Source organism: Octopus bimaculoides, chromosome 26, assembly GCF_046866305.1.
Source record: "Octopus bimaculoides isolate indiv1 chromosome 26, ASM4686630v1, whole genome shotgun sequence".
In the NCBI taxonomy this organism is placed as follows: Eukaryota; Metazoa; Mollusca; class Cephalopoda; order Octopoda; family Octopodidae; genus Octopus; species Octopus bimaculoides.
In genome coordinates this window covers 11,552,983-11,577,404 of record NC_142953.1, presented here as the reverse complement: position 1 = coordinate 11,577,404, position 24,422 = coordinate 11,552,983, and the positions used below count along the sequence as shown (strand labels likewise).

General features: G+C 38.5%; 1 long non-coding RNA gene across 1 annotated transcript in view; it reads right to left on the bottom strand.

The window, feature by feature from the left end:
• Positions 1-3,998: 3,998 nt before the first annotated feature.
• The window catches only part of LOC149130942 (uncharacterized), an 81,468-nt gene continuing 61,044 nt past the window's right edge, over positions 3,999-24,422 (bottom strand). Inside the window, exon 3 of the long non-coding RNA XR_016238496.1 lies at positions 3,999-4,283. This is a non-coding gene — a long non-coding RNA (uncharacterized LOC149130942). The remainder of the gene's footprint in view (positions 4,284-24,422) is intronic.

Genomic DNA, 24,422 nt, shown 5'->3' with positions numbered 1-24,422 from the left:
ATTCTGCTTCTGAAAGCGGCGAGCTGGCCGAATGGTTAACACGCTGGAGAAAATGCTTTGCGGCATTACGTCCGTCTTTACGTTCTAGTTCAAATTCCGCCGAGATCCACTTTGCCTTTCATCCTTTCGTGGTCGACAAAATAAGTACCAGTTGAGGACTGGGGATCGATATAATCGACTTACCCACTCTGTAGAACTTACTGGCCTTGTGCCGAAATTTGAAATATTAATCTGTTACTGTAAGGCTGTATTAAACCTTTTACTTGTTTCAGTCATTGAACTGTGGCCATGCTGAGATACCGCCTTGAAGAATAAATCGACCCTAGTATTTATTTTTTAAAACCCGGTACTTATTCTATCGGTCTCTTTTGCCGTCCCTCTAAGTTACGGAAACAATACCAACACCGGTTGTAAAGCGGCGCGAGCGAGCACGTACACACACACACACACACACACACACACACACACGTACGACGGACTTCTTTCAGTTTCCGTCTGCCATAATATAGGTTCAAGCACGGGCTTTATGGTTCGAAAGTTCGTTTCGTAATTATATGGTTGTGGGTTAGATCTCAGTTCGTAGCACTTTGGGGCAGTGTCTTCTAGTACAGCGCCCAGTTAATTAATGGCCTGAGTGGATGGTGGTAGACGAAAACAGCTTGTAAGCCTATCACGCGTGCGCGCGTGTGTGTCTTTACCTTTATACTTCTTAAAGATATTCATTGGAGTGAATATATTCGACTAAACACACGAAGATAGTACTCCATCATGGCCAGAATTTAATAACTAGGAAATGAATAAAAGAACAAACATATATATATATGTATATGTATATTTCCACTCGTACGGTATTCCACAACTTTATTATATATATATATATATATATATTTATATATATACCATACTTAATTTAAACTGTAACAATTTACTTTATATTATTTACAAAATACTAGCAGAATTGCCACCCTCGGGCTGATTTTCTGCTAGGCTGAATTGAAGAATTCAAATTTGATAACAAATAGTGCAGTATGTATATTGTATTACATTGTAATCAATATATTAAACGAAATCGTTATGTTATTTAACAAAAAAACTCAAAGTCGACAACGTAGGCACAGAAGTTAACGAAGCGCTTTCATTATTCAAAGGACCATGCTTCACAAGTGTGTATATAACTGAATGAAACTTCAAATGTAAAATTTCTATGTAATTTTGAATTGATATTCATAGTGTGAAAAGTTGCACTAATATTCTCAAAGTATCTCAAAGAAAATCTTTATCAGTTTTGTTTTTTTATGAAGACAACAAAAAAGCAGTCGAGGAAGGCGGAGAGCGCTTTGCAAGGGGAAAAAACTGAGGATAAGAGTGAGAAAAGTTATAAAGGTCGAGAAAGAGTAAGACTAATCGAAATAGAGACGGTAAACAAAAAAGAGATAGAAAGAGAGAAAGGAGTAAGGTGTTGAAAAAACGCCATGATGGTATAAAACTGAGAGGGGAAAAGTTATACGGACAGAGTGGAAGACAAGGAATATAGGTGGTAAACAAAAACAATAACCTTGTAATCATGTTTTTAATGATAAAAGTTGAATAGAGGCGGATGAAAGAGAAAGAGGGAGTTGCAAAGAAAGAAACAGAGTAAAAGTGCGAGTGGAAAAGTAAAAAGGATAAAGAAAGACAAAGACTAACAGGAATAGAAGCAGAGAGGGGGGAAAATGGAAAAGAGAGGGAGTAAGACAAGGAAAACGTTATCTCGCGGTATAAGATGTTATCTTGCTGTGAATTCGAATCGAGTCATGTAGTTGATATCTCCTATGATAAAGAATTTTGAAAGCCACTTTTCGAGATATATATATATATTTATATATATATATTTCTCGTCTGGCCGTAAAGCCTTTTCTGTTTGTTTTCCTGTCTTGTTTTTTGTCCGCCACTACATTCCTCCATGGCAAGATTTAATTTGTGTATACAAATTTAATTTGCGGTCCATGGGAAGAGCTGTTTTAACGATGCGTCCTGCCCAGCTATTCGAAACGCCGGTGTTAAAACGGGGGTAGCTGATGAAGTAGAATGTTCTCTATGTGGCTTGTGTGTTTTCTCGTCTCTGTTTTGTTTGCAATGTCCTGTACCCAGATATGCACCTATACATACAGGTGGATGTCGGTATGCACATACCTGTACGTATATATGCATATACTCATTTACTATTTGTTTATAGATAGATAGATAGATTACAATTAAAAGGGTAAAGATTTATTAATTCATTAATAAATTAACAATTAATAATTTCTACCAAGCCCTTCGGTATGTAAACACCATTATCGGTGAAGAACTTATTTAAAAGTTCTTATACATTTATAAACATAATTAAGGGATCAGCAACAGTTGCTTCACCACATACCGAAGTTCAGAAATAGCAGCTAAAATGCTGAAACTCCAACAGATAGCATTACTTGTAACTCACAAAGGCAAAACTACGACTGGTTAGTTTTCGTTGTTTTTTCTTGTTTTGCCTTTGTGAGTTACAAGTAATGCTATCTGTTGGAGTTTCAGCATTTTAGCTGCTATTTCTGAACTTCGGTATGTGGTGAAACAACTGTTGCTGATCCCTTAATTATGTATATATAGATAGATATAGATATATAGAAATATATTACATTCAAAATTTTCAAGTATTTTCTGTGCAACGTAGACACTAATAATTGCTTTAAAAAGTTACATACTCAAAACTAAGCAGCTCTCTTCATAGCATAGATACTTAACGCAACTGTCTTCAAATACAGCTTGTCTCCTGGTTAGCTTTTGCAAATGTATATTTAGACACACATATGTAAATAGATACAAACAACCTGACATACATTAATACATATATTCAGAACACCTTAGTATTGTTTCTGTTTATTGAGCAAATTGATATTTACACGGGTTAATGGTTTCGACTTTCATCCAAATTACTAGCCTTCTACCTAAATCAGAAACAATTATATCATATTCTAAGCTAAACTTCAAAAATATTACATGTACACAGAGAAAAAAAGTAATGAGAGAATGACTGAAGCTTCAGCAACATTACAAACTTTGCTTTACATTCTTCATTCTCCCCGTTCCATTTCCCGTTAAATCCCCAAGTCACTTTCTCTTGCCTGCTTGCTTTAACTGCCACTTTTCTTCAACATTACACTTCTTAGAATCTTCTGCCTTACTCTCCCTTTTTTTTCTCCTTTCTTTATTATATAGAAGTATTTCAGATTATCAGGACATTTACTATTTTACACTTTACTAATGCAATGTAAACAGTATCATTTATAATATTATTACAAATTTGGGATTTTACCAATAGAACCGTAACTCCTATTTCAAGGATAACATTGTATGGAATACACAAAGAAAGTTATATCCAACAAAATGATATAAGCATTTTAAAAAAACCTACTATAAAATACAATAAAATTATTTGAAAAATATATAACTTACCTGTTATTAGTCTGTGGAGAAAGAAGATATTTTTAATCAACGCAACAGGTATTTCTGCGCTGGTGGGGTATTTATCAAGGCTATACCTAATACATGAATCCACCAGTGCGTCCTCAGTCTATCTTATTATTATTATTAACAACGGATCAAGGTTAAAAATACATATAAGTCATATTAAATAGTAAAAATAGCAATATGAATATGAATTAAAATATATAAATTACAAATCTTTTTTTTTTTTTTCAAATTAAAAAAATTAAATTTTAAAAAATTCAAAGACCTGAAATTACAATACCGACATACATAGAAATTACGAATCTTTTTTTTTTTTTTTTCAAATTAAAAAAAATTAAACAAATTTTAAAAAATTCAAAGACCTGAAATTACAATACCGATATATATAGAAATTACGAATCTTTTTTTTTTTTTCAAATTAAAAAAATTAAACAAATTTTTAAATTTTTAAAAATTCAAAGACCTGAAATTACAATACCGATATATATATAGAAAATGTTAAACCTAAGGAAACCCTCAACGACTATATCAAATCCTATCACCTATCTATATAAACATTACGGGAATTAATAATTTGGTGTAAGATTTACCCCTACCTATACAAGTATAAATTGCCATTTTTTATGTCAGACGTAAGTTAATAGTATTTAAAAATATTATTTAGTAAAAACCACTATATACGTTATAAATTTATTGAATAAAACTAATAAAAAATCTAGTAAAAAAATTAACAAAGGAAGACTACTTACCGACATAAAGTTTACTCCTTCTCGTTCCTGTGCAAATGGCTGCTCCTTCTGTAATGGGAATAAAAAATGAAATAAAATTCTCTGAAAAATTCTATTTTATTTCCTCTCTCTTCAATACTGTTCAGTAATACCTCACTCGACTGGAGTATTTTCATAAACTCTTTTGTGTATAATAAACACATTTTATTACCTATTCTATATGACTTCGCTCTACAAATGATATTCCAATTGTGGATGTATTCTATTTTATTAGATTTCAACACCCATATGTATTTACTTAGACTTGTCGAATTCATTAATTTAGGATTTTTGAAGGACTGATAAAATTTGAATCGGCCAGGATGAAATTTGAACCTAGAACGTTAAAACTGACAAAATGCTGCTGAGCTGTTTGCCCGGTATGCTAACGATTCTGCCAGCTCGCCACCGTATTAATAAATATAATAATAATACACCTTTCTACTAAAGGCGCAAGGCCTGAAATTTCGGGGGAAGGGACTAGTCGATTACATAGACCCCAATGTTTCACTGGTATTTAATTTATCGACCCCGAAAGGATGAAAAGCAAAGTCGACTTCGGCGGAATTTAAACTGAGAACTCCAAGACGGACGAAATACTGCTAACAATTGGACCAGCTCACTGCCTTAATATTAAGGATAATAATGGTTTCATATTTTACCACAAGGGCAGCCATTTTGTGGGGAGGGAATAAGCCGATTACATCGATACTTAATTTATCCACTGGTACTTAATTAATCGACCCTGAAAGAATGAAAGGCAAAGTTGACCTCGGCAGAATTTGAACTCAGAACGTAGCGACGGACGAAATACCGCTATGCATTTCACCCGGCATGCTAACGATTCTGCCAGCACGCCAACTTAATAATAATAATAATAATGCCACTACCACCACCACATGAGCTGCTACTACTATATCCATTTCAACACAGCTCTCCAAGATTCACAGTCTCCATTTCCATCCCAACACTATAAGGTCCGCCATTCCACCATTTCACACACCCCTCACATCATCCATCATCGCCTCACTATCCAACTGTCCACAGAAGAGAAGACAGATTCCAAAGGTCTCACATCTTGAAAATACCAACCACCGGCCAATTGACAAGAGATATGGAGCTAAAATTCACCCGATATTCCGCAGAGAGATGTAAAATACACACACACAGACTGTCACAAAAATGAGTATATCAGCATGTATCCATCTAACTCTCTATCAATCTCCTCTCACACACACACACACGTGTGTGTGTGTGTGTGTGTATACAGATGTTTATATTTGTAGGTGTGTGTGTGTGTGCGTGTGTGTGTATATATATATATATATATATATATATATATATATATATACATACATACACACACACGATATAATACACACATCTATCCTTTCTACCCAACGAAGTCAGTTCTATATCAGACATTTGCGTAATACAGAATATATCAAAATATACTTTAAAACTCTTACATTATAAGTATTTGCGTGCGCGTGTGTGCGTATGTATATAACAACATGTGTGTGTGTGTGTGTGTGTGTGTGTGTGTGTGTGTGTGTGTGTGTGTGTGTATATATATAAGGATATGTGTATGTGTGTGTAGCATATGCAAAAGACTTTAAAAAATAAACAGTAGGGTCGATTAATTCAAATGAACAGTTTATGAGAGTTACCCAATACGGCTGCAGCCCAAGAAAGCAAGTAAGCGATAATAGTTTATATATATATATATATATATATATATATATATATATTTTTTTTTTTTTTTTTTTATTTATGTGTTTTAGCCAAGTGGCTGCGGTCATGCTGGTGCACCACCGTGAGAAAATATACTGTTGGCCATCAGGTTAATATATATGTTTCTTTTCTTATTTTCTTATTTTACTTGTTTCAGTCGTCTGGCTGCGGCCATGCTGAGGCACCACCTTTAGTCGTGCAAGTCGACCCCACGATTTATTCTTTGTAAACCTAATATTTATTCTATCGTTCTCTTTTGTCGAACCGCTAGTTAACGGGGACGTAAACACATCAGCATCGGTTGTCAAGCGATGTTGGGGGAAGGGGGGACACAGACACACAAACATATGCACACCCCCCCACACACACACACACATATATATGTACGTGTGTGTGTGTGTGTGTGTGTGTGTGTGTGACAGAAAACAACACGAGAGGTAACGGAAGAACCAAACGTGTGTGTATATATATATATATATATATATACATGATGGGTTTCTTTCAGTGTCTGTCTACTAAATCTTCTTTCAAGGATTTGCTCGACCCAAGGCTATAGCAGAAGACACTTGCCCAAGATGCCAGACAGTTGGACTGAACCTGGAACCATGTGATTGGGAAGCAAGGTTTTTACCACCCAGCCTTGCTTGCGTCTATATATGACGGTCTTCTTTCAGTTTCTGTCTACCAAATCCACTCACAAGGGTTTGGTCGGTCTGAGGTTACAGACGCCATTTACCCAAGGTGTCACGCAGAGAGACTGAACCAGGAATCATGTGGTTGGGAAGCAAGCTTCATGCCACACAACCACGGCTGCACCTGCATCAGTCAATTCGGAATAGCTTCACAAGAAAATGTAAAAAAAATCTTTGATTCTCTCCAAAAATACATTTCTTTTCAAGATCTTGTATAATTTAGAAAATGAATCTGTTTTAAAAAGTATGCAAAATTTCAGCCACGCAGAAGTGAAAATGTATCTATAACTTGGAACATGTATTCAGACATACATACGTATTTTATGCACACCCATATATATATATATATATATATATATATATATATATATGGATGTGTATGCCTTTGTGTCCAAAACGAGTTATTAACCGTACACCCGGAAGTGCTAAAGCCGATTAACTAACCACTAGTAACAAAGACAAACAACCACAACAACAAAAATTATTAAAGCATCAAACAAATAATTACAAGAAAAAAATAATCAATGTATGACAAAAAACAAACAAAGAGGCAAACAGAAACAGATAATAAATAATAAAGCATTCTAGAAGCATGAGATATATACATATATATACACACACGTAAAATACAATTATGACTAATAAAAAATATATGAATATATATATATAATGTAAAATGTAAGTAAGATTAATATAAAATATAAAAAGTAACAATGTGAAAATGTGAAAGTGTGTGTGTGTGTGTGTGTGTGTGTGTGTGTGTGTGTGTGTGTGTGTGTGTGTGTGTGTTGGATTAAAATAAAATGAATAATAACCACAAAAAAAGTTTTTGAAAATGGAGAGAACTAATCTTTGTAATGCAGACCTTTTTGCTAATGTCTCGATTGATTTACAATTAACGCCAATATTGATTTTCTATGACCACCACTCTTCGTAACTAATTACTGGACATTTCTAAATATCGATCTCCGACCATCAACAACGACGATTTACATTTTTATTTTTATATATTTTTTATTGTTGGTTGTTTTGCTGTTTTTGTCACACATCCTCCATTTTGTGATTTTATTTTTCCATCTAACTTCCTTCTTTTTATTTTTCATTATTTTATTATAATTTATTTTTTGATTGGCCCAAGTTTCTGTCTTTATATATTTTTTTTTTTTACAAATTAATGTTTACATTATGAAATCATATTTATTTTTAGATTTGTGTTTTGTTTTCTTTTTCACTTTTTTTCTTCTTTTAAACTGTATTTTGAAATATTTTTATATCAAAATTTTTGCTTCATTTTGTCAATTTACGTTGTCTTTTTAATTATCATTTTCACATTTAATTTTTTGTATTTTAAATTTCAATTTTTAAATCATAACATTTTAGAATATTTTTCAATTTCGGAGTGTTTGTTCCTTTCACATTTTATTTGTTTTGTTTTCATATAATTTTAACTCCCCAGAGGCATTTTATCATAACATAAAAAACATTGCTTTATTTATTTAACTAAATAATTTTTGAAACATATTCTTAACGTTTTAATTCTTAACTGTGTCATTTTAAATTAAGTTGATTAATTAGAAACAAGTTTGGTCTTACTGCGTGGCATCTTGGGTAAATGTCTTCCATTAGAGCCCCGGGCCGACCAATGTCCTAGCGAATGAATCTGGTTGAGGAGAAGCTGTGCGGAAGAACGATGTGTGTGTGTGTGTCCTGCCACTGCTTCACAACTGATGTTCATTTATTTATGTTCCCATAAATTAGCGGTTCGGCAAAAAGGACTAATAAAATAAGCACCAGACTTGAAAATAAACACCGGAGTCGGTTTGTTATACTAAATTCTTCAAAGCTTTGTCCAAGCATGGCAGCAGTTCCATGACTGAAACCAATTTTTTTATGTGTGTGTGTGTGTGTGTGTGTGTGTGTGTGTGTGTGTGTGTGTGTGTGTGTGTGTGTGTGTGTGTGTGTAGGAGTGGCTGTGTAGTACGTAGCTTGCTTACCAACCACATGGTTCCGGGTTCAGTCCCACTGCGTGACACCTTGAGCAAGTGTCTTCTACTATAGCCTTGGGCCGACCAAAGCCTTATGAGTGGATTTGGTAGACGGAAACTGAAAGAAGCCTGTCGTATATATGTATGTATATATGTTTGTGTGTGTGTTTGCCCCCCACCCCTTGCATCGCTTGACAACCGATGCTGGTGTGCTTACGTCCCCGTAAGACCGATAGAATAAGTACTAGGCTTACAAAGAATAAGTCCTGGGGTCGATTTGCTCGACTATAAGCGGTGCTCCAGCATGGCCACAGTAAAATGACTGAAACAAATAGAGAGTATATATGTATATATACATGTACATACATATTTTGAGCGCTTAAAGTTTTAATGATTTACGTTTCTTGATATTTTCAATTTTTTAAATCATAAACTGAAATATTTTTCAAATTTCAAAATTAATTTTTTGCGCAGCATAAAAACATCTTTTTGTTTTTAACAGATTCTTTCTCTATTATTCTCGTAGATTTAATTTAATTTCTTTACATAGTTTCATAAAAACCTAAAATTTCCCCCTTAAATCTTGTGCTATTAATATTTTCAGTTTTAATAAATACATTATAATATTTTTAGACTACACATCACATATATTATTTCTTATGCTAGTGTTTTGGAGATTAAATTTTGTTTTTCGTTTTTTTTTCTTTTTCGGTTTCAGTGAAAATTTTATAAAAGATAATCAATAAATCGAAAATTTAGTTTTTTTATTATTATTAAAAAAAAAATGAAGCTAAATTTTTTTTTTAAAGTTGTATATTTTTAACATCAAATTTTAACGACTTCACATAAAAAAAACTGGTCCCTTCAAAACATATTTAGGGCTGACTCTTTTGAAACACTGACCTTTTGGTTTGAATTTTTTTTTTTTTTTGTTATAGTTCAAGAGTTTTTTTTTTTAACTTCGAGTTTTTTTTTTTGTTATACTTGTAGGTTTTTTCCTTTAATTTATTTTGTTTGTTTGGTTCGTTGCGTGTTTTTTGTTGTTGAATTTATAGTTTTTATTGCAATTTTATTTTACTAACTTTTTTTAAAAATTATAATCCAGTATTTTCATTTTTCTCTTAATTTTTCTTTTCAATTATTTATTTTGACATTTTTTGGATGCTCCATTTTCAGTCCCTTTAGTACATTTTTTTAATACCTCGTCATCTTCGATTTATTTACTATATATCACTATTATTATTACTATTATTATAAATATCGTCCACCCTATTAATTCATATTCATCATCATCATCGTAGTTGTTATCATTACTACCACTGTCACCACTTCCACTACCACATCTACTGCTATTATTATTGGCGAGCTAGCAGAATCATTAGCACACTGAACGAAATACTTTGCGATATTCCGTCCGTTGCTATGTTCTGAGTTCAAATTCCGCCGAGGTCGACTTTGCCATTCATCCTTTCGGGGTCGATAAATTAAGTCCCAGTGAAATTTTGGGATTGATGTAATCGACTAGTCCCCTCCCACAAAACTTCAGACCTTGTGCCTATAATAGAAAGGATTATTATTGCTATTATTATTATTGCTATTATTATTATTATTATTATTATTGCTATTAGTGGTAGCAGCAACAACAATGTTTGATTATGTTTGGTTGGCAGCAGTGTCAAAGAACTTGCAGCCAAAGACTTCGAAACAATAGCGCCATCTCCAAAGACATATGATCATTTCCAGTGGGAGTTATTGTTGTAATGGAATCGCCATTCCACAGCCAACGCCGCCACCAGCTTTAGCAGCAACATCACCAGCTCCCTCTACGACCAACAGCAGTAACAGCAGCAGTTACAAGAACGACAACCTGCTCTGCTGTAAAGAATAACCTTTTGACAGAAAAATTTAATTGAATTCTCAACGCGATGTATTATCCTCCCTTCCTCCCTTTCTCCACCGCCACAACCACCCCTGTCTGCCTGTCCGCGTTTGTCCTCAGCTTCCTCATTCCCATCATCATCAATACTGCAATCACCGTCATCATCATTATCATTAATAATATCATTATTATTATTATTATCATCACCATCATCACAATCAACAAGCTAAACATCAGCAGCAGCTGCACAAGGCAGTAGATCATCATCATCACAACCACCACCACCACCACCACCACCACCACCATCAACAGCATTTTCTCGTTTTCCGTCATCAATTTTATCTCGTTGAGGTTTTTTTTCATGTTTTCTTTTTCACTATATTTTTATGTTTTTAAATTCTAATTTTTTTTCTTCTATCAACCAAATCCATCCCATTTTATCCATCCCCTAAACACACCACGTATCTTCCGTCATCTTTGCTTCTTGGCGTTACTAGCGCCACCAGCCAACAACGACGATGCATCGAAGTTGTCGCTCGACCTGCTAGAAATAGCGACCAAAGCTAGCTCAATTTACACGCGAGCATCTTAAAAAGAAACGGTGACAATGGATGATGTAGTCAATAGATACATTACGTTATGGCTGAAAAGAAAAGTCTCAGAAGGGTGGTCATAACTGGAATATGTTAGATCATACGTCTGGTGCTTAGGAAACCTATCATCACGACCACCAACACTACTACTGCTACCGCTGCTGCAACAATTTTCTCGATCCCATCCACTGTTACCTCCCTTACAGTATAGCGGCCATTAACACCCAAAACTTTATATGCCTCGATATGGAAAGAAATTAAGGCAGCGAGCTGGCAGAATCGTTAGCACGCCGGGAAAATTGCTTAATAGCTTTTGGTCCGTCTTTACGTTCTGAGCTCAAATTCCGCCGAGGTTGACTTTGCCTTTCATCTTTTCGGGGCAGATAAATTAAGTACCCGTAAGTTAGTGCTTCGGGAAAAGAAACCTATAGAATAAGTGCCAGGTTGGAAAAAAACTCAGTTTATTAGGGTCGATTCATTCGGCTAAAAATTCAAGGCGGTACCTCTTCAAGTAAAATGAAAAAGCCATTTATATTTAGAAAACTGAAGACCTTCACGAGATAAACTGAAGCAATGACTTAAACACTTATCTTTGCATTTTGCTTGTAGTTGAAGGGAGAATCTCGTGTCAATTGTAGAGAGTCCAGACTTGAATTCGCAGTGTCACTACTGGCAAATGGTTTCGGTGAATTTGTCGTCTGTTTAGGATCACACGGCGAACACCTTAACAGTACACAGCAAAGAGATTCCTCTGTAATTGTTGCTATCGTTTCCATCTCCTTTGTTCGTATACAAAGTAAAGCTATTGCAGTCTCTCATATCCTGTGGCCCACCGGCGATTACAACACATACATGTGAAGAAGAGGTTAAAATTTAAACTGTGTCCTTGTACTTCCTGTACTGTACTGAAACATGTGCAACGTGGAATTAAAAATAGAGCAAACGTTCCGCTCTTTGCTTTAATATACAGAGTGTCCACAAAGTTTGGGTATATGGAGTAAATAAAATCATAACATAAACAATTAAATATAAGAAATTATAATTTTCCTTTTTTTACTTTTGTTTAAATTAAATTTTTAAAATACTTTACTTTTCTAAATTCATTTATGTTATTTTTTCTACCCAGATCGAATGATGGCTCTGTCTAAAGAAGAAAGAATCCCAGATCGAATGATGGCTCTATCTAAAGAAGAAAGAATCGAGTTAGTATTCTTAAGTGGACGAGAGGGATTACATTAGCCAATATATCCTACTTTTTTAAGATTGTAGGCTGTGAGTTTTGAATGCTATTTCTAATTGGTCGAGTTACAAAGCAGGAACTCCAGTTTACTCCAGATGTTTTCGCTCTGTATTTCGGATAACTTTGCTCTTATTCACGTCGCGCTTATTCACGGCTACATATTGTTGACGCAATTCTTACCGTTGTTCTATGTATCATTGCTGCTTCAGTTATTGCTGTTGTGTGGCTATGCCGTTATTGTTGTTGATGTTATTGATGTCACTGCTGTTGCCGTTGTTTTCTTTGATGCCTTCGCTCTTTATGTTGTCCTTATAACTTTTATGACTGTCTTCACTGCTGTTGTTGTTGTTGTTGTTGTTCTTTACTGTTGATGCCAATTCTTCTCATTGTCGTTGCGACTCTTTCTGATATTATTCCTCTCTTTATTTTTGCTTTTACTGACATTTCTTTTGCTTACTGTTTACTGCTGCCGTTCCTGCTGTTGCAGTTCTTTTGTAGTTGTTGTTGTTGTTTCTGTTGCTATTGCAGTTGTGGTGGTTGTTTCTGTTGCTGCCACCACTGCTACCGTTGTTGCAATCGTTTATTACAACGTCCATCTTTTTTGTTCTGTTTATCTCTTTCCTTTTTCTCTGTCCCTGTTCTTACTCTCTCTCTCTCTCTCTTTATCTCTCTCTCTCTCTCTTTATCTCTCTCTCTCTCTCTCTTCGTTCTTGTTCTGTTCATCTCTTTCCTGGTGCTGATGATGTTGCTGCTGCAGCTGCAACTACTACTACTACTACTGCTGCTGCTGCTACTGCTGCTACTACTCCAGTTATTTTCCTCCTCCTACTACTACTACTACTGCTGCTGCTGCTGCTACTACTCCAGTTATTTTCCTCCTCCTCCTACTACTACTACTACAGTTATTCTCCTACTCTACTCAATTCTGTTCATTGTTGTTCTTCTGGCTGTTACTGCTCCGGCTGATCCAGATATTGTTTATGATGATGATAAGGAGGAGGAGGAAGGCTGACACGACAATGGAAATGGTCATGACGATTGTGATGCTGTTGCGGTGGTAGTGGTGGTGGTTTGGTGACGATGATTATTGTTGTTGTTGTTGTTGTTATGAAAGACGTAGGTTAATTAATTATTACGCAAGCCTATGGTATTACTTAGAACAACAGCTTCGCCTACACCATCACCATCACTACCAATTCCACCATTACCACCACCGCCGCCGCCACCATCGTACTTTCTTCTGGCAGAAAACATGATTCGACGCGGAAAATTTGGCCAAAGACGCAAATTAAGTTCAAACTAAAATCAACAGAAATCTAAACAGAAGGGATTGGTGACGGGGGAGTGGCGGGGGTGAAGGGGAGGCAGAAGAAATGGGAGGAAGAGACAGTGGTAGAAGGGAGAGAGAGAGAGAGAGAAAGAAAGAAAGAAAGGAGAGAGAGAGAGAAAGAAAGAAAGGAGAGAGAGAGAGAGAAAGGGAGAGGGAGAGAAAGAGAGGGAAAGAGGGAGAGAAAGAGAGGCGAGAGAGAAAGCACTGAGGCAGAGAGAGGGGGAGCAGAGAGAGAGGGGAGCAGAGAGAGAGAGGAGAGGCAGAAAGAGACAGAAAGAGGAGGCAAAGGGAGAGGGAAAGAGAGAGAGGCACAGAGAGAGGGGAGGAGGGAGAGAAAGAGAGAAAGAGGGAGAGAGAGAGAAAGAGGAAGAGGGAGAGAGAGAGAGAGAAAGAGGGAGAGAGAGATAGAGGGAGAGATAGAGAAGGAGAAAGAAACGAGGCAGAGAAAGAGGGGGCAGAAGAACTGGAAGGAGGGAGACAGTGGTGAGTAGAGGAAGAGAGGTGCGTGGCACCTTGAGCAAGTGTCTTCTACTATAGCCTCGGGCCGACCAAAGCCTTGTGAGTGGATTTGGTAGACGGAAACTGAAAGAAGCCCATCGTATATATATGTGTGCGTGTGTGTGCGTGTGTTTGTCCCCCCCAACATCGTCCGACAACCGATGCCGGGTGTGCTTACGTCCCCGTCACTTAGCGGTTCGGCAAAAGAATCCGATAGAATAAGTACTAGACTTACAAAGAATAAGTCCTGGGATCGATTTGCTCGACTAAATGTGGTATTCCAGCATGGCCGCAGTCAAATGATTAAAACAAGTAAAGATATATGTATGTATACATATATACACATACACAAATATATATACACGCAAACATTATAAACAATACACTACGTCCATCAACAGGTCAATGTCAGGACACCCAACCAATTAACACTGCAACTATCATAGCAGTCCTTCTTCGAACCCACAAGAGTTAACAAGTGAAATAGAGACAAGCAGAAACAAGAAAAATGCCGCTGTTACTTGAATACTATACAAATATGTCTTTAAAAAGACTTCTTTTAAATTTACCAAAATTTAATTTTTCAATAATTTTTCAAAAATCTATTATTCATATTTACTGTTGAAAAGATCTCAAGGATCGAAACCGGTTCTGTAATGTTCTTTATAAAAGTATTTTAGCATTTTCTACTTTGTCTTTTTTCCATATATATATATATATATATATATACATACATACACACACACATATATATATACACTCACACAGTAAAATTCAATTCCCAACATAATATGGCTGTCTTGTAAGAATAAGCAGGGCTATATTTTCTCCTATATTCTTGTATTTTAGACGGCAACGTCAGATTGGGGGAGAGATTTGGTTGCTATTTTTAGCAGACGAAGCTGTCACTTGGATGTTCTCAATTTATTCCTCTTTCTAAACCGGTCATACTCGTTATTTTCCAAGGCAGACCATTACTAATGCACTCGGATTTTACTATTTACTTCATAAGTGGTATATTGTGGGTTCGAATCGAACAAATAACACCCTGTAATCCTAGACGTTCATTAGTGGCTTTGTACTGAAGATAGAACTTCTTATTATCGTTGTTATATGTTTCGTGACTTCACAGCTGTTTAACTATTAACACCTATTATTTACTATGATTTGACCAGAAACCTCAAGTAAATATTCCTTCTCGATGCTTAATTTCTCAATATATATGCAGTGACAAGCAGTGTTGTCTTTCCGTATCTCAATTAGTCGAGATAGTGTTATTAGTAAGGTCTAATATCAGAACAGTGTTTGATCACCAATATTAACTTGTGCTGCTATTATAATAAATGGTAAATCAATTCTCCATCGGTTTCGATGCTGATTATTCCAGTTCTTCGATTAATGTATTACACGTCAGATATGTATATATGGGTGATATGCGTGTGTGTGTATGTGTGTGTGTACACGCACAAATATATATGAGAGTATAGGTGTGTGTGTGTGTGTGTGTGAGTATGATCAAAATAGACTCCAGTGAGGCTAGTGTTGGCCGGTGTCGACAAGGCTTGTGGTATGTAGTAATATCACTAAAAATAGTGCAGTGATTTTTCTATGAGGAATGGACAATCAAACGTTTTGGGCAGAGTTCTTTTCTCAAGGAAAAATTGAGAGAAAATAAATGACAGACAGCAGAGGTTTACATTCTCTAACTTTAGAATTAAAAAAATGGTTGCAGCTGATACAGGACGCAGGACTACCTGAGCTTCATATGTGAATAAAAAGTGGTAAGAGAAAGAGTGAAAGGGTGAGAGAGAGGAAAATGGAAATAGAATAAGCTGAAACAGGGAAAGCCGAGAGTGAGGGGAAGAGCAAGGATGAGATGAGAGGGGGATTTGAAAGAATTCACTATGTCACAACTGAAAGAAAAACATCCACTGAAACAAACCTGTCGGTGATCTGTTCGAATATGAAACGTGGTCCCCTCCATATCTTTTAAAAGAAAAATAAGAATGTTGGAATTCTTCCTGTGAGAAAGCTCCACAGCGCCCAGCCCCACACAACCAGACTCTTTTAGTGCAATTTCCGACGCTGCAACAATGTAGGGGGCAATGCTGCCCCTATATTGACAATACTACTATCATCACCAGGCCTAAAACACAATATCATATTACTTAGGACTTCTATTGCACATCGTCGAACTATATATATTACATCATATGCGAACTTTGAGGAAACAGCCCGACGCCTTGCTGACAGCTGTCAGGAGCATATTCAAAATATACTACTACGTATGCTAAACCAACCGGTTACCAACTTCAACACTGCAGGCCATTCAAGCACTCACTTATCAGTGTGTGGTGATACTGTACACCATGTATCTTCATTCTAAAGGGAACGTTTCATATTTGAACTTGGCACCATGTCACCGATATGTTTAAATTAATGTTTTTTTTTCTTCTTCTACTACTACTACTACTACTACTACTACTACTACTACTACTACTACTACTACTACTACTACTACCGGTTCATTAAATCTTTTCTTATCCTCATTCAATTACTTTCATTACTGATTCTCGTACCATTTATTGTCCAAGTATGAAATTCACGTGATCATGCAATCGTTATCAACAACCATCATTTGTTTTTGTTTTATTTTTGCCTTCAACTCTTAGAAGACGAAAACCTCTGATATTTCTCATTAATTTCTCTCCTTTTAACTTTTCACTGAAGAATGATACTGTGCGAAACGTTCGATTTTCAACTCGTCGCAGTCAGTTCATTGACCTTTTTTATTGATTTTACTATCTACATACACACACACACACACAAACACACATATATATATATATAAGTGGAGGCGCAATGGCCCTGTTGTTAGGGCAAACAAACTATATATACATACAGGGTGCGTAAAATATTTGAGGATATACCTTTTTGGGGTCATCGCTGCATATTTTGCTAATTCTATATAATCAGACACTCACCTTGCTCAAGAAATGAAGAAGCATGATGTTATTGTGGTTTTATAAAGCAATTTAGAAATATCTCGATTTTTAAAAGTTGTCAGATTTTTCGTCTACAAAATTTGTAAGGAGCTAGAGACTGAAGATGGAAACGTATCACCAGTAACAAAGCATAGAAAGCTTTCTAAAAGCTCTGAAATCATTAGAACACTTGAATTTATCCACCAAGTTCAACAGACAATTGATTACAATCCCAGAAAGTCAATGAGGTCAATTTCAAATGATCTCCATGTGTCAGAAGGAACAGTCAAAAATGTTGTGCACGAAGACATGAGTCTTATATGATGAGGTAAAGTCAATTTGTTAGCAGAAGCAAAATAAAATCACTACATCACATCTAAAAGACTCTTAAACAAACTGAAAAAAATCTAACAGAAGATTTGTTTGGTTTTTCTCAAACGAGAAAAACTTCAACCAAGATCAAAAAGTTAACAGAAGAAATGACGAATGGTTATTTGCAGATCCTTCTGAAGTTTCAAATGTTATGCATGCAAAATTTCCTACAGCTTTCATGGTTTAGGGGTTGCCAGCAACGAAGGACAGGTGATGCCTCCTTACTTCTTTCTACAAGGCCTTAGAGTTATCTCTGTCACCTGCATTGAGGTCATGGAAATAATTGTTAAGCACTGGATAGATAGTGTATGCAATGGAAGGTCATATGTGTTTCAGTAAGACTCTGCACTATCAGACATGGCTCTAGTAACACAGGAATGGATGACTGAAAATTTTCATGGTCACATAGCCCCTAACATTTGGCTTCCTAATTCCCCAGATCTCAATCCATTGGACTATTACACGTGGAGCCTTGTTGAGAGAGAGGTCAATGAACACGCCCATAACACAAAAGGTTCTATGAAAGCTGTCGTAGTCAAAGTAATGTCCAAAATGAACCAGGACCACTTGATTTGAGCATGTAGATGATTTAGATCTCATATACAAGCAATTGATGGCTTTATTGAATAACACTATAGAAAAGAAGGTTTATTTTTCTCCTCACAGCATTTTTTGATAAAGTTATGTTTTTTCATAAACATAAATCTGTCCTCAAATATCTTATGCAGTGTGTGTGTGTGTGTGTGTGTGTGTGTGTGTGTGTGTGTGTGTGTGTGTGTGTGTGTATATATATATACACATACATACGCTCTATACATATATACATATACATATATACATACACACATACATACATACAGATATATGTATAGAGATGGAGAGATATTTAAACAATTAACTAACAATAAAGAAGTGATATTCAACCAATGCGTGTGTTATTATTATGGTGTTATGACCTTCCCAAGACAAGATTTGTTTCAACACAGGAATTCACATCAAGAATTCTGCCAATCAAATACGAAGGCGAAGCATATATGTGTGCGTGCGTGCGCGTGTAGCGAATGAGAAAGCGAATCTTGTGGTCGCGAGATATATGCTGATTGCCAGAAAGAAAATTGGTGACCAAATCAGGCCTGACTTAGGGCTAAATAACAAAAACAAACTGCTGAAATGAGGCATGGCCATACATTATTAGGTGGGTTACAGTTTTTAGATCTACTTTGTTTTACCTGATGGTGGAGGAGGAGGAGGAGGAGGAGGATGGGCAGAGTGAACGTGGTGATGATGCTGATGAGGGGGAGGGGGAGGAGGGGGGATAGTGATGATGATTGCAGTGGTACTGGTACTTGTGATGGTAATGATGACGATGATGCTGGTGGTGGTGGTAGTCGGGGTGTCGAGCTGCTGTTGTTGCTTATAATCATCATCATCATCATCATCATCATCATCCTCCTAGTGTCTGCCCCACCTCCACCCCGTCGCCTTCACTGCCCCTGCTGCTGCTGTTGCTGCTACTGCTGCTGTCAGTGTTATCCCTATTGCCGCTGCTGCCGCTGTTGTCACCCCCCCCCACACACACACACACTGACGCAACCACCGCCACCACCACCTCCGCCACCACTGACATTTCTCCTACTGCTACTGTTGCTGCTGCTGTCAGTGTTGTCTTTCACTGCCCACAGAGCAACCACCACTTCCCCCAGCGCTACCACCACGACCACCACCACCGTCAAGCTTTATTTAAGCTGCTGCTACACTTTACTGTGGAGTTAGCTGTGCCAGTGCTGCCTCTCGTGGTGGCTATGAACATGATGATGGTGGTGGTGGTGGTGGTGGTGGTGGTGGTGGTGGTGGTTGTGATGGCAATGCAGGTGTGTGAGATAGCGATGGTGGTGATGATGATGATGATGATGATGATGATAGTGGAGTGCGTGATGGTAACTAGGATGAGGCCGAGGGTGATGATGATGATGATTGTTATGGTTATGTGGGTGTGTGAGAGTGGTGAGGAGGATGATGATGATGTTAGTGGAGTAGGTGATGATGATGACGATGGTGATGACGATGATGACGATGACGATGGTACGTGTGAATGATTAAGAATTCAGCAATGGTTGGGTTATTAAAACAAACAGTCCTATGTTGTGATTCCATTACCGAGTGAGGAATAAATCATTGGAAATCGATATGGTGATCGGTAGCCAATCAACACAAGGTGAGATGACAGTGCACCACACTGGAGGACGAGGTGGTGGTGGTGGTGGCGGCGGCGGTGGTGGTGGCGGCGGCGGTGGTGGTGGTGGTGGTATTGGTGGCCGGGGAGCGTTGGTGGGTGGGTGGATGGTGATTGGGTGGTCGTGTAGTGGATGGTTGGAGGGAAGAGGATTTCGGATGAGATGTTGAGGGGAGGTATTAGCGGGTGGTGGTGGTGGTGGTGGTGGTAGCGGAGGTAGTGGTAGTGGTCGGTGGTGATGGTGGTGGTGATGATGATGGTGGTGGTGGTGGTAGCGGAGGGGGTGGTAGTGGTGGTGGTAGCGGAGGGGGTGGTAGTGGTGGTGGTAGCGGAGGTAGTGGTAGTTGTCGGTGGTGATGATGATGATGGTGGTGGTGATGGTGGTGGTAGCGGTGGTGGTAAGATGTTGGTGGTTGTGATGATGGTGGTGGTGGTGGTGGTGGTGGTGGTGGTGGTGGTCGGTAGTGGTGGTGGTGGTGGTAAGGTGGTGGTAAGATGGTGGTTGTGATGGTGGTGGTGGTGGTCGGTAGTGGTGGTTGTCGGTGGTGATAGTGGTGAAAGTGGGGGCTATAGTGGCGGTGGAGATGGTGGTGGTAGAAGCAGTTATTCTACCGATGTCGTGGTGGTGATATGGGTGGAGATTGAAGTGGAGCGGGGAGGGGGGAATGGATCTTAGTGACGGTGATGGTGGTGATGATAGCGGAGGGTACATTGTGTGGGTGGTAGTTGTAGGGATAGCGATGGGATGGGATGGTGGTGGTGGTGATGGCGCTGGTGGTGATGGCGCTGGTGGAGGTGGAGGCAGAAGAGGAAGTAGAGTGATTCCGGATGTGACAGTGCCAAGTACTGAAGACAGTATTGGTAAAAGTAGTAGCGGTGACGACGGTGGTGGTAGTGGTTGTGACAGTTCTAGGGTGGAAACAGGGTAGACGGTGGGGTTGTGTAGAAATGCATTGGATGCGCAATGAATAGAATAGTAGTAGTAGCAATAGTAGTAGTAGTAGTAGTAGTAGTAGTAGCAGTAGTGATGGATATGTTAATATTGTGTGTAGTAGAGGCAGTGGTGGCTGTTTGGTCGATGCAGTAGTACGGGTTCTAGTCGTGATCACGGTAGAAGTTGAGGTAGTAGTGGAACCTGTTGCAGTTGTGTTTGTTATTTGTTTAGCCCGAGGTCGGTCTCAAACCGAACCCTGTTACAACTGCGGCTATCTTTTATATTTTACTTGTTTCTACCATTAGACTGCGGCCATGCTGGGGCACCGCCTCGAAGAATTTTAGTCGAATGAATCGACCCCCACCCCCACCCCCACCCCCAATACTCAGTTTTTTTTTTTTCAGCCTAATAATTTATCAGTGTCTTTTGCGGAACCGGTAAGTTATGAGGACGTAAACACACCAATAGCGGTTGTCAAGCTGTGGAGGTGAGGCGCACAAACACACACACACACACACACATATATAGGCGCAGGAGTGGCTGTGTGCTAAGTAGCATGCTTACCGATCACATGGTCCTGGGTTCAGTCCCACTGCGTGGCACCTTGGGCAAGTGTCTACTATAGCTTCGGGCCGACCAAAGCCTTGTGTGAAGATTTGGTAGACGGAAACTGGAAGAAACTCATCGTATATGTATATATATGTATATGTGTGAGTGTATATATGTTTGTGTGTGTTCCCCCCCCCCCCCGCCCAAACATCGCTTGACAACCGATGTTGGTGTGTTTAGTTCCTCGTAATCTAGCGGTTCGGCAAAAGTGACCGACAGAATAAGTTCTAGGCTTACAAAGAATAGGCTCTGGGGTCGATTTGTTCGACTAAAGGCGGTGCTCCAGCATGGCCGCAGTCAAATGACTAAAACAAGTAAAAGAGCAAAATAGTATATATATATATATATATATATATATATATATATATACATACACACACACACACACACACACAATGGGCTCCCTTCAGTTTCTGTCTACCAAATCCACTCACAAGGCTTTGGTAGGCCTGAGGCTATAGCAGAAGACACCTACCCAAGGTGCCACGCAGTGGGACTGAAGCCTCCACCTTGTAGTAGGGAAGCTAGCTTCTTACCACATAGCCACGCCTGTGCTATCCTTATCTTTATTCAGACACACACACTACATGGGATCACATTATCCATTGTGTCCCTTCGTATTCAAGAGGGTAATTAACGATCAGAGGGAGGTTTAACTGTTATTTCAAGCAGAGTAAAGCACTACATAGAGGTACCACTGGATAGTAACATCAGGGTAAAAATGTGATGGTTATTACAGCTGTTGTTACTGTAGTGTTTTTTGTAAATGTTTAATCTCAGGTAAGCCTTGATTGACTTAGACCTACCATTAAAGACGTTCCTATCATGACCATTCCGTCATTTATTCAGCCAAAGTTCTTCCGAAACAAATACCCGAATTTATCGTTCCCCCATTCTTAAAGCGTAGGGAACTTTGGGAATTGACAGATGCGAAGTAACACACTCGGGCTTCATCTAAGGATAGAGTAGTTGAAGACAGTGGACATTTTTGTGAGGGTCATGGTTAGAGTGGAAATTGGAGAGGAAGTACTAGTAGTCCAAGTATTGCTATGAAAATACTAACAGTAGGTAAACACGTGTTGCATACATACATGCATATAAATGAATGTGTGTGTGTGTGTATATATATATATATATATATATATATATATATAGGCGAAGGCGTGGCTATGTGGTCCAGTCCCATTGCGTGGCACCTTGGGCAAGTGTCTTCTACTATGTGTGTGTATGTGTGTGCGTGTGCGCGCGCACGTACCTTGCCATCGCTTGACAACTGATGCTGGTGTGTTTATGCCACCGTAACTTAGCGGTTCGGCAGAGGGGACCGGATAGAATAAGTACTAGACTTAAAAAGAATGAGTCCTGGGATCGATTTATTTGACTGAAACCATTTCAGGCGGTGCTCCAGCATGGCCGCAGTCAAATGACTGAAACAAGTAAGAGAATAAAAGAATATGTGCATGCACACACACACACACACACACACACACACACACGTTCATACACACATGCATGCATATATAGGTGTGTGTGTGTGTATGAATGCATATGTGTGTGTGTTTCAAGATCATTGAAAAAGAATGAAGGAGCAACACGTCAGACCATATGGAGTGGAAAATATTTTCTTATTGAGATTTAATAAACAAATGCGTGTGCGCGCGAGCGAGAGAGGAGAGAAGCACGCTCATATCACAAATATACAGAGATATGCGTTCATATATATATATATATGCATGAGGGTGAATAAGCACGTGCATGCTTGAGTATACATATATGTACCTGTGCATTTCTTTGTACATTTCTTAGACAGACAGACAGTGAGAGAGAGAGAGAAAGAGAGAGAAAGAGAGACAGATAGACAGACAGATGATAGTGAAAGATAGAGAGAGAGAGAGAGAGATAGATAGATGGCCAGATTGGTGTGATATATATATATATATATATATATATAGATGGCTAGATTGGTGAGAGAGAGAGAGAGAGGTATAGATGGCTAGAGGATGAGAGAGAGAGATGGCTAGAGGATGAGAGAGAGAGATATATAGATGGCTAGATGGTGAGAGAGAGAGAGAGAGAGATATAGATGGCTAGAGGGTGAGAGAGAGAGAGAGAGATATATAGATGGCTAGAGGGTGAGAGAGAGAGAGAGAGAGATATAGATGGCTAGAGGATGAGAGAGAGAGATGGCTAGAGGATGAGAGAGAGAGATGGCTAGAGGATGAGAGAGAGAGATGGCTAGAGGATGAGAGAGAGAGAGAGAGAGATATAGATGGCTAGATGGTGAGAGAGAGAGAGAGAGAGAGATATAGATGGCTAGAGGGTGAGAGAGAGAGAGAGAAAGAGAGATGGCTATTGTATTATGAAGTGTGTGATAGTTGGGTGCGGTGGTGTTGTATGAGGTGGAGGGTATGGTTGTTGTTGGTGGTGGTGGTGTTTTTAATGGTGGTGCGGTGGGATGGGTGGTATTAAACAGTGCGAAAACTGTGGTCGCTCTGGTCAGTAGAGACCAGGTAGTAGCGGTGGTGATAGATGTGGTATCCGACATGGTACTGATAGTGGTGATGGTGGTGGTGGTATTCTCTGAAGCAGGTGCATTGCCGTGGCTGCTGCTGCTGCTAGTAGTAGTAGTAGTAGTAGTAGTAGTGGGTGGTGGTGGTGGTGGTGGTATTTAGGCCTTTGTAATAGGTGATGTCCGTGAAGGGAAACGTTTCTAAGTTTGCCGTCCGTAAAGCGAGCATAAGGACGCATGTAGTCTCTCCTTCGTGTGGACGTTTGAGTTCGAACGGGTACATAGATATTCATCTCGAGGGAGCAACTATCTGTGTGTGTGAGTGTACAGGGATTTACGCTGCCTACATGCATATCTGTATGTGTGGCGGTGAGATTCTTTCAGTTTCCGTCCACTACATCACATCTACTCAGAAAGATTTGCCCGTCCCGAAAATACAGTAGAGGGATATTGCCCAAGGTAACATCTACTATGACTAAACACGGGACCACGGAGTTACAAAGCAAAATCCTTACCACACGGCCACGCCTATACATATGTGTGTATGTGTGTGTGTGTGTGTGTGTGTGTGTGTGTG